The sequence below is a fragment of the Macrotis lagotis genome, chromosome 1 (assembly GCF_037893015.1).
Source record: "Macrotis lagotis isolate mMagLag1 chromosome 1, bilby.v1.9.chrom.fasta, whole genome shotgun sequence".
Classification (NCBI taxonomy): domain Eukaryota; kingdom Metazoa; phylum Chordata; class Mammalia; order Peramelemorphia; family Peramelidae; genus Macrotis; species Macrotis lagotis.
Genome location: NC_133658.1, coordinates 927,492,203 through 927,500,662, shown reverse-complemented (window position 1 = coordinate 927,500,662; position 8,460 = coordinate 927,492,203). Strand labels below are relative to the sequence as shown.

The 8,460-nt window shown below is 49.9% G+C and overlaps 1 pseudogene; it reads right to left on the bottom strand.

Moving 5' to 3' along the window:
- LOC141510076 (BOLA class I histocompatibility antigen, alpha chain BL3-7-like) overlaps positions 1-8,220 on the bottom strand; it is a 68,481-nt pseudogene extending 60,261 nt beyond the window's left edge.
- Between the last annotated feature and the right edge of the window lie 240 nt (positions 8,221-8,460).

The window sequence follows — 8,460 nt, the reverse complement described above, 5'->3', positions numbered from 1 at the left end:
AAGCATTCCTTAAGTATCTACCATGTGGCAAATGCTCAACATATATATTTCATTTGAGTCTCAAAATAAAACTTGGAAGTATGTTGGTGAAGAGAGTAGAAAGCTTCCAAATTTTTGATCAGTTTTGTTTAAAACTTTTGTTCTCTTGGGAAAAGGGAAGTATTGGGTGAAGAGGAAGGGGTTATAGAGAAGTGATTTTTTTTAGGTTTTTTGCAAGGCAATGGGTTTAAATGACCTGCCCAAGGCCACACAGCTAGGTAAATATTAAGTGTGTGAGGCCAGATTTGAACTGAGTTACTCCTGACTCCAGGGCCAGTGCTCTATCCACTGTGCCACCTAGCTGCCCCTAGAGAAGTGGATTTTGTGAAAAATAAAACTTAAAACAAAGAACTTCTAAAACAAAAAGAATTGTAACCTGTGTTTGAAAAGTAATAGATCTCCTTAGTGGAATGAACCATTGAAAACCAGAAAATCTGGGAACCTTTATGGCTACAAAGTGAAATGAGCAGGATGGGAATAATTTTTACAATTAAAAACAATCCACTTTGAAAGACTCAATACTTCTCCTTGGTGCACTTAGACAAGCAGGATTTCAGAGGACCCATGATGTGACAGAGAAGTCATGAGCAGATCGGAACATATGGATTTTTGGACAGAGCCAATGTAAAAATTCGTTTTCTTTGATTAGCCATTTTTGTTCCCAGCAAAGATACTAGAGTGATTTTTGCCATTTCCTTCTCCAGTTCAGTTTTACAGATGAGGGAACTGAGGCAAACAGGATGAAGTGACTTTTCGAGTATTAGACAGTTAGTGTCTAAAGGAAGGCAAAGTTGAAGCAGCTCATGTATAAATTTAGAGTAAGCCACCAGATGGTCCATGGACTGTTTGTACCTGATCTGTGGTAGAACATTCCAAGCTCCTCCTGTTCTGATCAACCACCATTCCCAAAACTGCAGTTTTTCTCAAACATAGTGATATTTGAGATGAATCGTCCTGACTCCAGACTCTGCACTCTGTTCATGATAGCGGCACCCAGCTGCCCCTCAGATAGAAATGGGAGCCCCCAATCTGTACTTCAGCAACACTGTAGTCCACATGTTGACTAACTTTTCCAGTGAAATGTCACCTGCTTTATTGTCTTTTTCATTTCTTTGTTAACTGTTCTCCAAATAGACTTTATTCTGGTTCCTGGCAGCCAGGCTGCAGGCTGTGTGTTTGACACCTTTCGTCAACACATACCTGCATGGAACTCACACTGTAACAAAATCCACAAAGTGGTCACAGTTCCTCTATTGGGGGGGGCTCCTGAAATAGCCCCTCTACCTTAGGACCACCTGTAGCTGTTAACAAGGTTTGGGCAAGCTAGACTCTGGGGGTCACAGAGGGTAGAATCAGGGTCAGAAAAGCAATTCCATTTCTTTGTCCCTTTTCTTTGGTTTTGTGTCTATGAGTGACTTGTCTAAGGTCACATAGCTAGTTAATATTAAAGTGTCTGAGGCCAGGTTTGAAACTCAGGTGCCCCTGAGTCCATGAAGAAGTGTCCTATCCATTGCACCCCCTAGCTGCCCCAACTCCAGATCTAAAAGAGAGGTTTCCTTTTTCATTCAACTCATACATCAGAGTTAGGAAAACAAGATTTTGGTTACCTACTCCTGGTAAGCCACTGGGGAAAAGTCTTGTGAGAAGAAAGAAGACAATGCTACTAAGGAAAGAGGAAGCATCTGGGCTCAAAGAGGAATAGTGTTCCATTCTCTCCAAATTCCTTCCCTCTTTCAAACTCGGGGTCCTGAAATGGAGTTTGGCCCTGGTATAAAATGGCTTATGCCACCAGGGCAGAACCTCCACCTTATTATCACAAAATCCCAGTCTGCTTGGGAGATGAACAGAGGCTCAGAGAAAGGCCTCTAACCTTCTGTGTAAAACACTATGTCCCGGCCATTCACAGTGATGTGGGCAAACTGGTGTTGCTGTCATCAAGATGAGAGTTGTTCTGACAGTGAAAAAACTCACAGAGGAGCCCCAGAGTTGGAAAAGCTCAGGATTATAATTCACAAGCCTGCAAAGTTCACAGATTCAAACATTTTATGTTCCTGGACAGACAGTAAGTGGCTTGAGGCAAGGTGATTAATTAAGGTGAGATTTACCTGAAGGAAAGGGAGAAAAGAAAAACAGCCATAAGGGCTGCTGAGCTTAGTGTCATGAATCCAGTCACATGGAGTAGAAATCACAGTTCTCCAGGGGACTAGGCTGGGAGCACTTGGTTCTAGCTTAGGCAGAGAAAGTAGCCATCCTGCATAGAAGAGAGGAAAGAAAGAAAGAAGAGGGGCTTCTCTTCGGGCTCTTCTGACTTAAATCTATCTCCTTAGTAGGTTGGAGAAGGTTGGACCTTGGGGATTGGTTTAGCTAGTGGCTCCGGGTATTCTCCAATATTATACCACAGGGGCACTGCTCCAAGCAATGGCTAAGACTGTACTCATTGGCAAGGGTTACATTCTACTCATTAGTCTTTCCTGTCCCAAAGAGCATGGAGTGCAACATAAGTCATTTCCTCAATCAAGAGTGTGGTACAAGCCACCAAGGACCAGTATGACTCCATATTTGGATTAGATTTAACTGATTTTAGCAAATGTCTCCTCTTAATTATCATCTATCAATGAGAAGATGGTAGAGCCTAACTCTCTGTCTGCTTCCAGCCCTTTGTGCCTGCCTTCCTTAGATCCATTAATAATTGCAATGGGAAACTTCCACACTCAGGGATTTTGGAACAAGTGAAAAAAACTTGGAAGGCCCTGGATGAGAAAAAATACTGTCCAATGCTCAGCTGAGATGGGATGACAAAGAAAAAATAATTAAAATATTCTTTTTTTGGAAAGAAATCCTAGGCAGAGTCAAAGAGAGAAAGGCACATTCTATCTGAAATGTGGATCATTCCCCAAAGGGGAAAGGAGAGTTGGGGAGCAGGGAAGTTGCAGGAGGAGAGCAATAAGCTGACTCTAAATCTGCAGGGGGCAGGGACTCCAGTGAGGCAGAGAAGGGGCAGGGCCTCCTTTTAATTTAGAAGCTAGATATTCCCTCCTTCATTAATTCCAAATTGAAACCCTTTCCTTCTTCAGAGGGGAAGAAAAGCTCCCACCCTGGGAAAGTCTAAAGGGGATGAGGCCATTGCTCAGACAGTGGCCATCACCCAAGAGATGAAGGGCCTTCGTCCCGAGGAAGCCCTGAGCAGAGTTCTCTTTGGCAGGCTCCTGCAAAGAAGGAAAAGCAGCGACATATACAAGGCTGGAGGAAATGACAATAAAATGGGGAGAATTAAAATTCTAGGAAAACTGGTGCTGGGGGTGGGCCCGGAGACTAGTCACCCACCAGCCTGCTGAGTGTTCTGCCAGTTCCACCAGGAGGAGGAAGTTACCTGGACTCGGTCTGAAGCCTTGAAACAAATCAGAATATAGTGTGTCACAGAGTCCACCTGACCCATTACAGCTCAAGACACACATCTGCACCCTCCCATGGACTATACAGGCTCCCTTTCCTCTGTGCCCCAGCCCCCACCTGCAATCCAAGACTCAGCACAGCAAATAAAATGATTCATTTTATTCTTTACTGCCATTTAAAAAAATTAAATAAATATTTGTTTTCCAGATATATACAAAACCAATCTTTTTTTGCAAAGTTTTGAATTTTACAGTTTTCTCCCTCCCTCTCTTTCCTCCCCCCCCCAACAGAAGGAAATCTGATATAATCTTTATATTTGCTTCCATGATATGCACAGGTCAAAAGTGAATGTGTTGAGAGAAAAAACAGATCCCTAAGGAAGAAAGAACATATGACAGAGAGCAAAATTACATAATACAACTTTTTTAAAAATTGAAGATGATAATGTTTGGGTCTTCCTTGAAACTCGCCAGGTCCCTTCTCTGGATACCAATGGTGTTCTCTATGACAGATTCCTTAAAATTTCCCCTGATTATTGCACTGAGGGAGTGAGCAAGTCCATCAAGGTCTATCATCACCCTGTGTTGCTGTTGGGGTGTCCAGTATTCTTCTGGTTCTGTCCATCTCACTCAACATTAGTTCATGCAAGTCCTTCCAGACTTATCTAAAATCCCATCACTCCTGGTTTCTAATAGAATAATAGTGTTCCATTACATACAAAGACCCCAGTTTGTTCAGTCATTCTCCAAATGGATATCCATTCTTTCGATTTCCAATTCTTTGCCACCACAAACAGAGGTGCTCTGAATGGTTTTGTATATGTGGGCTTTTTACCCTTTTTTGTTATCTCTTTAGGGTATAGACCCAGTAGTGATATTGTTGGATCAAAGGGTATGCCCATTTTGTTGCCCTTTGATTCCAAATTGCTCTCCAGAAAGGTTGGATGAGTTCACAGCTCCACCAACAATGCATTAGTGTTCCAGATTTCCCACATCCCTTCCAACATTGATCTTGTCTTTTCTGATCTTATTGGCCAGTCTGAGATGTGTGAGTTGATACCTAAGAAGGGATGCTTTAATTTGCTTTTCTCTTATCAATAATGATTTAGAGCAATTTTTCATATGACTATGGATCACTTTGATTTTCTAGCCTGAAAAGTGCCTTTGCATATCCCTTGACCATTTGGCCATTGGGGAATGGTTTGCAACTGAAATAATTCTTAGATGCCTTCACATGTTACTTTCCTTTTCCCTTCATGTGACCAGAACATCTCCACATTGTTTTCCTATCCCCAGAAATCTCCCACCCAAATGTAAAGCCCAAGGGAGATTTGGAGAAAAGCTGGTGATTGAAGTCAAAGAATCCATCCCTGGAGATGCAGCAACATCTGTGTGATGGAGGAGCCATTTCCAAACTCTTCTGGCCCTTCTTTACTGCTTTGTGTGCCTTGCCAAAGAGCAGGAGAGAAAGCAAGGTGTGCGGGCAGAAAGGAGGAGCACTCAGATATAGGGTGAGACTATTCCTGACACTTCTCTGGCATGTGGCCAATAGATTACTGTGAGAAAACACCTGGATCAGCAAGAACAGACAGGAACTGGCACACTGTTTTCTTTCTCTGTTGTATAAAAGGAAATTCTCTCAACCTGAAGAAGAAAAAACAGATTGGGGAAATTCTTCAAGAACCTACCTCACCTCCCGTCCAGTTCTCATCCCAAGCGACTCACAAACCCTCCCCTCTACACCAGCTCCTCCCTCATTTGGGGACCCAGGGTCGCACCTTATGTTGTGACAGAGACATCTGACCCACTGTCACTGTCTGGAGAAAAAGGAGGGAATGATCTATTTCAGGGAGAGACTTCCCAGAACCAGGAGATGGGAATGGAAGAGACCCCAAGAAAGGCTCCTGGGCAAGACCCTCTTTTCTGCCTCATCCCTTTCTATGTCCCAAGAATACCATGGCCTGTCCTCTCCATATCAACCCTTCACTTACCTGCAGCCTGAACATAGGTCCTTCCTTTTCCACCTGAAAAAGGAAAAACATTTCCAGTGAGGAATCCAGGAGAGGAGACCATGCTGAGGTTTCAGATGTTTCCTGATCTGTTCTGGGCATAGAACAAGTGACAGCTGCAACTGCTCCCCCAGAACCCCCTGCCCCAGTCCAACATCCAGATCCAAGAGGAAGAAAGAAAAGAGGGTCCAGAAATCGACCCTTCCCAACACCCATGGGTTTCCAAATCTGGTCTACAACCCCCACTGGGGGCAACCCAGATTCTTTGGCAGAAATGCCCATATTCATTATTGATCTGAGGCTGAAGCAATTCCCCCACTTCCGCCTGCCTCAGCTACTTTGTTAGACCTGCAGGGTGTCCCCCAGAAAAAGGTCTTCTATTCCTATATTGTTTCGTATAGATAGGGCTGTCTGACAGTCTCTAAAATAGGGGAAGTTAGGACCTGGGGACGGAAGGACAAGCTGCCAGGCCAGGGGAAGCAGAATCTCCATGGCGCCTGCCCCCTAGTGACCCCCCCCAGGCCCGCCCACCTGGATCTTCTTCCAGATCACAACTCCAGCAAGAAAGGCATTGAGGAGGAGGAGGGCCCCAGAAGTGACCCCCAGGATGGTCCAGGCGGATGAGGATGGTGGCTCTAAAGTGGAAAAGGGAAGGGAAAGGCCCTGCCTGGCCCCTCTCTGGCCTGAGTCACTAAGCTCTTTCCCACGCCCTCTATCCCAGCAACTCCACACATCCCTCTGCTCTTTGGGGGGATGGGAGATGGATGCTCTTCTCCCCAGCCCCTCCTCACTGTTCTTACCCCCATTTCAGGGTGAGGGGCTCAGCCCAGTCCCTCATGTTGAACTCGGCAGCTGTATCTCCCTTCCCGGCCCGGGGTCACCCCCACAGCTGCCCACTTCTGGAAGGTTCCATCTCCCCCAGGCCTGGTCTCAATGAACTCTGTGTCCTGTAGCTGTTCCTCCCCATCCCTCAGCCAAGTCAGAGAGATCTCCGAGGGGTAAAAAGTCCTGGGCCCGGCACCTGAGGGTCACCTCCCCATCGGCGCAGTGTGGCGGCTCACTCGGGAGGATTGTGGGCCTGGGACAGGTCTGAGGCATTGCCAGGGGCCACAAGGACAAATGGGGGGAATGGCCCATCACCCAGTACCGGAGGACCAGGAGTCCCTTGTGGGTCGGGAGTCGGGGTGGAGAATGCGAGGGAAGAAGAGGACTGGCGGGGGCCTTGAGTGCCGAGGGACACTGGCGGCCGTCGGTACCTGTCCCGGTCAGCACCACTTTCCCCATCTCCCGGTACTCCTGCACCCACTGAACACGCGTCCCCTCCAGAGAGACTTTGACTCTCTCAGCTTCACTTCCTTCCTCCAACTTGTGCTTAGAGGCCTCCGCCTGGGGCGCCGTCGCGGTCCAGTCCAGGTCTTGGTGTCCAGGGCCAGGTAGTCCCGCCCGTCATGGGCGAACTGGGAGAAGCCGCGCTGGAGGCGGCCGTCGGGGGAGACCTCGCAGCCCAGAAGGTCTGGAGCGTGTGGACGCCTGGGGGCCCCCAGGCTCGAGTCAGCGGGGCCAGCCTTGCAGCCCCACTTTCCCCCCATATTCCCTCGTCCTCCTTCCCCTTCCGAATCCCCCGGGGGAGCCGCGGGTCGGGCCCCCAGTCACGCACCGCCCTGGCTCTGGTTGAAGTAGCCCCCGCAGGGTCTCCAGGTTCACTCGGCACGTCCGCGCGTTCCCCCTCCCGACCCGCGTGTTCCGCTCCCAATACTCGGGGGCCACCAGGACCACCGGCTCCATCCACGCCGCCCGCGGCTCCAGCCTCGGCCTCGGGGCATCGCTGTCGAAGCGCACCAACTCCTCATGGTCCACGTAGCCCACGGCCACGAAGCGGGGCTCCCCGAGCTCGGGCCGGGTCCAGGCGGTGTGGAAATACCTCAGAGAGTGAGAGCCTGGACGTGGGGAGCCGGGGCCGGGGTCAGCGCGGGGACCGCGTAGCCCCGAGCCCCGCGGCCCGGCGTCTGCGGCCTAGCCCAGGGGGTGAGCCCTGTGTGACCCTGGACTCCGAAAGACCGCGTCCTTCCGACCTTAGAGGGCAACGCGCCAGCCATAGTAATTCTCTTTGCTAAAACCGCTTTGAGATCCGAAAAAAAAGCCTTCAGTGACAGGGACATAGATAGATCCTAGAGCTGCTTGGCCTCGACGCTGCCCCCCAACTCTCCCACCCCTGTGTCCTTCTCCCGGGGCTCACCCTCCTCACCCTCAGCCGCACCCAGTGTCCTCACCTGCCCCACCCTGAGGTCCCCCCCGCCCTCTTCTAGAAGCCCACCCCCCGTTCTCTCTCCTCTGCCTTGGAGGGCCAGGGCTCCCAGGCAGCTCTGCTCCTCCTGGGTGCCCCCACAACTGTCTCCCCCATCCTCCCCTGCCGGCTCCTCTGCCCTCAGTTCCCCCTGAACCCCCACCCACCCACATATCCACTCCCTAAACTAAGGCTCCGACCCCAAGACTCCCCCCGGCCAAAACCCTGCTGGGGGCGGGCAGGCTGCCCCCCCATACCCCATAGGCTCCTTCCGGGGTTCTCCTTCTGCATCCCCGGAGACCACGGGGCCGGTCCCTGGAAACCCGCTCTGGGCCGGGGCTGGAAGAGCTTTCGGGGCAGCCCCCCCCCCAGATCTCCCCCCTCCAGCTCCAGGCGCCCCTTGAATCCTGCCCCCTCCTCCCCTGCCCCGGGTCTCTAGCAGCTCCTTGGCTCCCAACAGAAAGAGGCTGAGCAGCAACTGTCCAGGGTCCTTCATTGTCCTCTGGCAGAGAAGCCCAATTCTGCTTACATCAGGGACGATCCTTACCTTCTGATTGACTGCATCGAGTCGCGGTGGCCAGTCACAAAACGTCACTGATAACAGTTTGGGAGACCATAACTTAAGCTGAGACACAGAGGAAATTCCTGCTCCGTGGACCTTTCCCCCTTAGAAGTTAGGGAGGAAATCCCCCCCCCCTTTCCCAAACTGGAGGGAGTTTGTGGACTGATCCCCCAT